Source organism: Lathyrus oleraceus, chromosome 3 (assembly GCF_024323335.1).
Source record: "Lathyrus oleraceus cultivar Zhongwan6 chromosome 3, CAAS_Psat_ZW6_1.0, whole genome shotgun sequence".
In the NCBI taxonomy this organism is placed as follows: Eukaryota; Viridiplantae; Streptophyta; class Magnoliopsida; order Fabales; family Fabaceae; genus Lathyrus; species Lathyrus oleraceus.
This window is the reverse complement of record NC_066581.1, coordinates 511207243-511214701: the sequence shown is the minus strand read 5'-3', so window position 1 is coordinate 511214701 and position 7459 is coordinate 511207243.

The window sequence follows — 7459 nt, the reverse complement described above, 5'->3', positions numbered from 1 at the left end:
GCTGATCAATCCTAAAGGTGCTCATACGCCTTTTTCTGCCAGATTGACTTTTGATGTCACCAACAACGAAGCTGAGTATGAGGCTTGTATCATGGGGATAGAAGAAGCCATTGATCTGAGGATCAAAACTCTTGACATATTTGGAGATTCAGCTCTAGTGATCAATCAGGTCAACGGAGATTGGAATACGAACCAGCCGCATTTGATTCCGTATAGAGATTACACCAGAAGAATACTGACGTTCTTCAAGAAGGTGAAGTTGTATCATGTCCCTCGGGACGAGAATCAAATGGCTGATGCATTGGCTACTTTATCCTCTATGATAAAAGTTCATTGGTGGAATCATGTGCCACATATTGCTGTGAATCGACTCGAGAGGCCTGCGTATGTGTTTGCAGCCGAGTCTGTTAATGCTATTGATGATAAGCCGTGGTATTATGACATCAAGAACTTCCTCAAGACTCAAGAGTACCCTGAAGGTGCATCGAAGAATGACAAGAAAACCCTGAGAAGGCTAGCTGGAAGCTTTTATTTGAATCAGGATGATGTGCTGTACAAGAGGAACTTTGACATGGTCTTGCTCAGATGCGTGGATAGACACGAAGCAGACATGTTAATGCAAGAAGTGCATGAGGGTTCGTTTGGTACCCACGCTGGTGGTCATGCAATGTCAAAGAAACTGCTGAGAGTCGGTTATTACTGGATGACTATGGAATCCGATTGTTTCAAATACGCTCGGAAATGCCATAAGTGTCAAATATATGCTGATAAGGTGCATGTACCACCAAGCCCGTTGAATGTCATGAACTCGCCTTGGCCGTTTGCCATGTGGGGCATTGACATGATTGGGAAGATTGAGCCTACTGCTTCGAATGGACATCGCTTCATCTTGGTCGCGATTGATTACTTCACCAAGTGGGTAGAAGCAGCTTCCTATGCCAATGTTACCAAACAAGTGGTTGCCCGGTTCATCAAGAAGGAAATCATCTGTCGTTACGGAGTTCCTGAGAGAATCATCACTGACAATGGTTTAAATCTCAATAACAAGATGATGAAAGAGCTTTGCAGAGATTTCAAGATCGAACATCACAATTCTTCTCCTTACAGACCAAAGATGAATGGTGCTGTAGAGGCAGCAAACAAGAATATCAAGAAGATTGTGCAGAAGATGGTCGTCACGTACAAGGATTGGCATGAGATGCTACCTTTCGCTTTGCATGGGTACCGTACCTCAGTGCGTACGTCGACCGGGGCAACCCCCTACTCCCTCGTGTATGGTATGGAAGCAGTCCTACCAGTTGAAGTGGAGATCCCTTCTATGAGGGTATTATTGGATGTCAAGCTGGACGAAGCCGAGTGGATTCGTACAAGGTTTAATGAGTTAAGCCTTATCGAAGAGAGACGGCTAGCAGCTGTGTGCCATGGGCAGTTGTATCAGAGAAGGATGAAGCGAGCCTTTGATCAGAAAGTGTGTCCTCGGACATTTCAAACTGGTGATCTAGTTTTGAAGAGGATCCTCCCTCCCGGTACAGATAACAGGGGCAAGTGGACTCCTAATTACGAAGGTCCATATGTTGTGAAGAAGGTCTTCTCCGGTGGAGCCTTGATGCTTACAACAATGGATGGTGAAGATTTTCCGTCCCCTGTTAACTCAGATGTAGTCAAAAAATACTTCGCGTAAATTGACCCGCTGGACAAAAAGAACAAAAGAGTCCAGGCAAAAAAGGGCGTCCCGGCGAACCAAAAACAGAAAGAAAAGGTTCGGGCAAAAATTAGGGATATAAATGAAAAGAATTTGTACACCCGGTAAGTCGAAAACCCGCAAGGGCGATTTAGGCAAAAATGGGTATCCCGGCGGATTGAAAACCCGAAAGGGCGATCCAGCCAAGAGAGGGATCAAAGCGAAGACTACAGTCTGAGGTATCTGTACTTCATTGCGCTTCGTCAGCTGCCATCTTGAAAGATGTGATCGGTCCAGTCATTCTTCTCAGAAAGCAAGGAGTTGGGAGGAAAACTGATGATCTGTGAGTTATAACAGAATTGGGAAATAGTGGATGCCGTATTCACATTGCCATTAGGATAGTTTATTTTCCTGTTGTGCGCAATTACCTCTTTCTAGGAATTGCATCCCATTGTATTTGCCTTTTCAGGCACATTTTCAATCAATAAAAGTTGTTATTCAGATAAATAGCTCTCTTGTTTTCAGTTTTACTGTTTTGTTTGCAAAAACGTCCGAATTTTTGATAAACAGTGCATATAATAAAACATGAAGGCTTAACAATAACTTGCAGAAGGATAAAACATTTGAAAATCATTTTGAATGTTGAGGACACTTGAGCATATCTTGTCCATGAACCCCTGGGGCATTGTGTTGTGCGGCTTTACAGGTCGTCTTCTGCGATCATCTCCCCAGCAGTATTTTTCCGAGCAAGTTTGAGAGCTGTCAGAGCTGTGTTCCCTTGCAGAGGTGCCTGTGGATGGTATCTTATTCCTCAGCAGATCTAAGGATTGCCTACCTCCAGCAGGCTTGTGTTGGCAGGTTCCCCAGCTGAGATCCCCGCTGAGTGCCTGGCGGACGTTTCCCCAGGAGTTCCCCGGCGGAGTTTGTCATGAGAATGTTGTTCCCCAGCAGGTGGGTTTGTGATATGTTATCCCCAGCACGGCCGTGAGTGCTTCTCCCCAGCAGGGTTGTGAGGGTCTACCTCCAGTATGATATGATGTGTTATCATCCCCACCAGAGTTGTTCTCCTCAGCAGAATGGTGTGGGTTTGTTCTTCAGCAAGTTCCCCGAGTGGAGCGGGTTTCAAAGAAATATTTCTCCAGCAGAGTTCATCCTACTTGTGGATTGGACGGGTTCCCGTGACAGATCAGTATTGGCATCCCCAGCTGAGTTTAGTCTACCTGTGGATTGGGTGGGTCGTCCCCAGTGGAGTAGTGGTTATTCCCCAAGCAGAGCTGTTCTACCTAAGGTTTGGTGGAATCTTCCCCAGTGAAGTTGCTTTATCAATCTCTGGTAAAGATGTCTTGTTACTCCCTGGCGAGTATCATCCCTGAGGAGTTGCCTGGTCTACTTCCCCAGCGGAGTATTGAGTGCTTCCCAAGTGGAGTCCCCGAGTGGACTGGATCCTGTGAAGGATATCCCCAGCGAAGTCTATCTTATTCCCGGCAACAGTTTTGGTTCTCTAGCATGAGTGAGAAGTCGGTGCTTTCTCCGCGAAGCATCCCCAGATGAAGGCTCTCCCCGCAGAGTATTCCTCAGTCAGAGTCTCCCCGTCAAGTTGGAGTACCTGATCTTTTGGCTCCGTAGCCAGGGTGCATTTGCATTTTGCATGTAGTAATCATGGCATCCTCAAAACGCGTAGCATTTCCATTCAATGTGGAGCATTACGCCATAGAAAAATTCAAACATATGCATTCATGTGTTCCGAAACATGTCAGACCGTATCCCCGGTAGAGGCGGATGTTCGTTTAACTTGTACAGCACGTTTGCTACAGTTGCTCCTGACAGCATTCGGGATTAATGATCCCCACAGAGGTTTATTTCCTCATCCGTGGGTGAAAGGAAAGCATGTTTCTCCCCAGTGAGACCCCCTGCCAGTATGTGGCCTTGCCCAAACATGTAGACGTCAGTATCCTATCAGCACTCGCGTGTGTTGTTTATTTGGTGTCGGTAAACACCATCTTTCGGTGATTTCCCAGTCATGCGTAGTGTCTGGTCTTCTTTTGATGTCTGTAAACATCATCTTCTGTTGGTGTCGATAAACGTCGAGTTTTTCCCAATTATCCGTTGATGATTTGGTTGTGTTCACTCTCCCCAGAAGAGTTCCTCCTCTCCGTTGGTGTCGATAAACGTCGAGTTTTTCCTATGCGTTCGTCGGCGTATAGTTGATATCTTTCCCCACAGGGTCGTCCCCAGAAGATTTCTCCTCTCCGTTGGTGTCGATAAACGTCGAGTTTTTCCTATGCGTCCTATGACGTATAGTTGCTTATTCCCCGCAGATCATTTGGTAATACCATATGATTCCCCTCAGAGTTTCCTCCTCTCCGTTGGTGTCGATAAACGTCGAGTTTTTCCTATTCGTCCTATGACGTATAGTTGTACCCTTCCCCAAGTGGATCTACCTCCCCGTTGGTTTCGATAAACGTTGTGTTTTTCTCATTCGTCCGCGAACGTCTGATGGTGTACCCTATTCCCATTCATTCATTAATGTCTGGTTGATTTCCCAACCCGAATTCCCAGTAGACGTCCTATTCGGTTTCCGGTTGTGGTGCCTTTCCCTCGTGAAGTGGCTTTCTCCTTCTCCCTTTCGTCCTATGACGTCTGGCTGAGTTTTCTCCTCCTCCGTTGGTGTCGATAAACGTTGAGTCTCCCTTTCGTCCTATGACGTCTGGCTGAGTTTCCTCCTTCTCCGTTGGTGTCGATAAACGTTGAGTCTCCCTTTCGTCCTATGACGTCTTGGCTGAGTTTCCTCCTTCTCCGTTGGTGTCGATAAACGTCGAGCTTCTCCCTTTCGTCCTATGACGTCTGGTCGAGTCTGCCCATTCATCCTATGATGTCTGGTTACCTCTCCGTTGGTCTTGGTAAACGTTGAGTCTTTCCCATTTCGTCTGCTGACGTATGGTTGTATCACTATCCTTCCATTCATTCATTAATGTCTGGTTACCTCTCCGTTGGTCTTGGTAAACGTTGAGTTTTTCCTGGTTGTCCGTTGGCATCTAGTTGAGATGATTTCTGACCCCATGCATCGTGTGTCGATGTCTGGATGTGGTTGTACCTCTGAAGAAGAAGAAAACAAAAGAAAAAATCCCAGCAGTGTGCAAATTTCTACGGTACTTGGTATTCAATCCCTGTTTACCCTGAAAGTCTGACAGCCGTTGCTCTCATCCACTCGGGTTCCCAGTTGATTGAATAGGGGCAGCTGTAGCACCTCAAATTTGCACCCTACCATTTTGTACATTCATTGCATACTAGGTCATAGCATTAACCATGTCCACTGCATAACATTGCATTGTCCATGTGCCCAAGTGCAAGCTCAGTTGATGAATTAGGTCAACTGATCAGGAGAATCAGGCAATCAAGCAAGCATGTGCCATTTTCATTGAGACAAAGCCCTAGGGTTGATTTTTCAAGCTCATATGGTCCAAGGATCATTTTGAAGTGGTTTGGCCAAAGATTGGATGCTCAGAAGTCACCAGTCGTTGTTCAGTCAACCAGAAATCCTAGAAAGTCAACTGTGGTCAACCGCGGTCAACTGTGCCCGATTTTATGGATTGGAAGGTGGGAAATGGTTTGAAAGGCCTCATTCATGTCCATATAAACTTCATTTGGCATTTCGAAGATCAAGGTTGAAGGAATTGAGCCCAGACAGAAAGTTTCCAAAAATAGCAGATGACCTGTAATTTCAGCTGCCCAAAATGGAAACTTTTTCTCCTCAAAATAAATTCATCATACAAGCTTCAAATGGAATTTTGTCCAACATGAAAGTTGAAGATCTTGTTCTCACCTTTCCAAAAAGTCCAAGAACTCAAAAATCCAATGTGTGGTTTGCAAAATATGGCTCAGTGAATTTCAGAAAAGACCCCTAATCAGGAGGCCATAACTACCACATGGTTTGTCCAAATTGCAAGTTCTTTATATGCACAAACTCCATTTGACATATACTTCAAGGGTGCATCATTAGATTTTTCCAAAAATGGCCAAGGCAAAAAGTCACTTTTCAACTGGACAACTGAATTGGACCAGGGGCAAAATCGTCCGAGTGTCAAAATATTTGGAATTTTGGAATGGGACCTTTTGTAACACCTCAGGAATGACATTTGGAGTGTGTTTGAATCCTCATTTCATGGCTAGGCCTCATATTTTGAGTTTTGACTTGAAAAGTGGAAATGCAAAATTGGACTCTTTTCTACCACATAGTGAAATTCAAGAATAGGCATCCAATTGAAGTGAAATTTGTTTCTACACATTGCATATGACATTTTGGACATGTTGGAACCAAAATTGAGAGGCAATTTGGACTGATTTGAAGGAAGGGCATTTTTGGCCATTTGGAAGGAAATTGCACATTTGCTTAACATTGCCATTTTGATTAAGGGCTTGTTAATCATGATTAGAGCTACCATATAAAAGCTTAATCTCTGCATAAACATAACAGATTTCTCATTCACCAAATTTTCAGATCAAAATCACAAATCTTCTCCAAGAACCTTCAAGAACACCAAAAAGCCAAAATCCACAAAAACTCCATCAATCTTTGGTCAATTGGAAAAATTCTTGTTGCATCAATTTCGTATCACTGTATGCTGCAGCTGTTTGTGCCTTTGAGCTCCCAAAACCGCACCACGAGCAACTGTACATCCAAGGTCCTCACATGGTGAATTGCAATTTTGAACAATAGGAGCAAAATTGACCGAAACGGAGCTTCACATCATCCTTACACGAGCTGGTACTGCTGCTGTTTCTGGAAATCGCGCGCAAATTCCGTCGAATCCGCTACTGCATACCAGGTATCGTCGAAAATCGATCGTCATGGTTTGTGGAATCATTGTGTGCGTGAGAAAGGTCTTGTCGCGTAGATTACGGTGCTGGTTTCAGAATTGCAAATGGTTGATTGTAGACTTAGAAATCGTAACTCGAAGTTTAGATCTAAAACCCTATGTTCATCGATTCGCACGATTTAGGAAGTTTTAGGTTAATTGGAGTTGAGATTCATGTTCTACGTGTTGTAACGGTTCCAACGACTATAAGTTTGTTAGTTTTGGTTAGGATTCGTGAATTTGGTGTTCTTGAGCTCCATTGAAATTTCTGGAAATTCTCCATGTGGAAGATGATGAAATCACGCGTTTGATCCATAAAGTTGGTTTGAAAATTCAAAAACGAAGTTTCCCGCCCCCGCGCAAAGAATTACCGTTTTGCCACTGGACTTAAATTATTTAATTAATTCAAATAATTCTAAGAAAATCATAAAAAAATACATAGCATGTTTAAAAAATCATATAAAATTATAGAAAAATCACAAAAATGCAAAAATAATTTTGTTGACTTTGTCTTTGACTGTAGACGATTTTTGACCTATTGGTCAAAGTTGTGCTTGGAATATTTTGCATTTGACCTAGGGTTTCTTCCACATGTGCATAATTTGATACCTTTGAATGATTTGATCATGAAATCCTCATATTGTATGATAAATGGCTGAAAATTTTTGTGTTGAATCTTGATTGGCTGAGGATTTTTTCCATATAAATTTCATGAATTTATGTTACCTGGCCTTTGAGTTACAATTTTTCAAACTTAGGTGTGACAATTGGTGTCACACCTCTTGATGCCAATTTGTTGGATTTTTTAGCATGACCTATCCTTGTTAGAATTGACTGATAATTGGTAGGGATGCTCATTGACATGTTAGGTGGCTTTGGTAATTTTTGTGGAATTGTTCATTGTGTTTTCTAATTGATCATG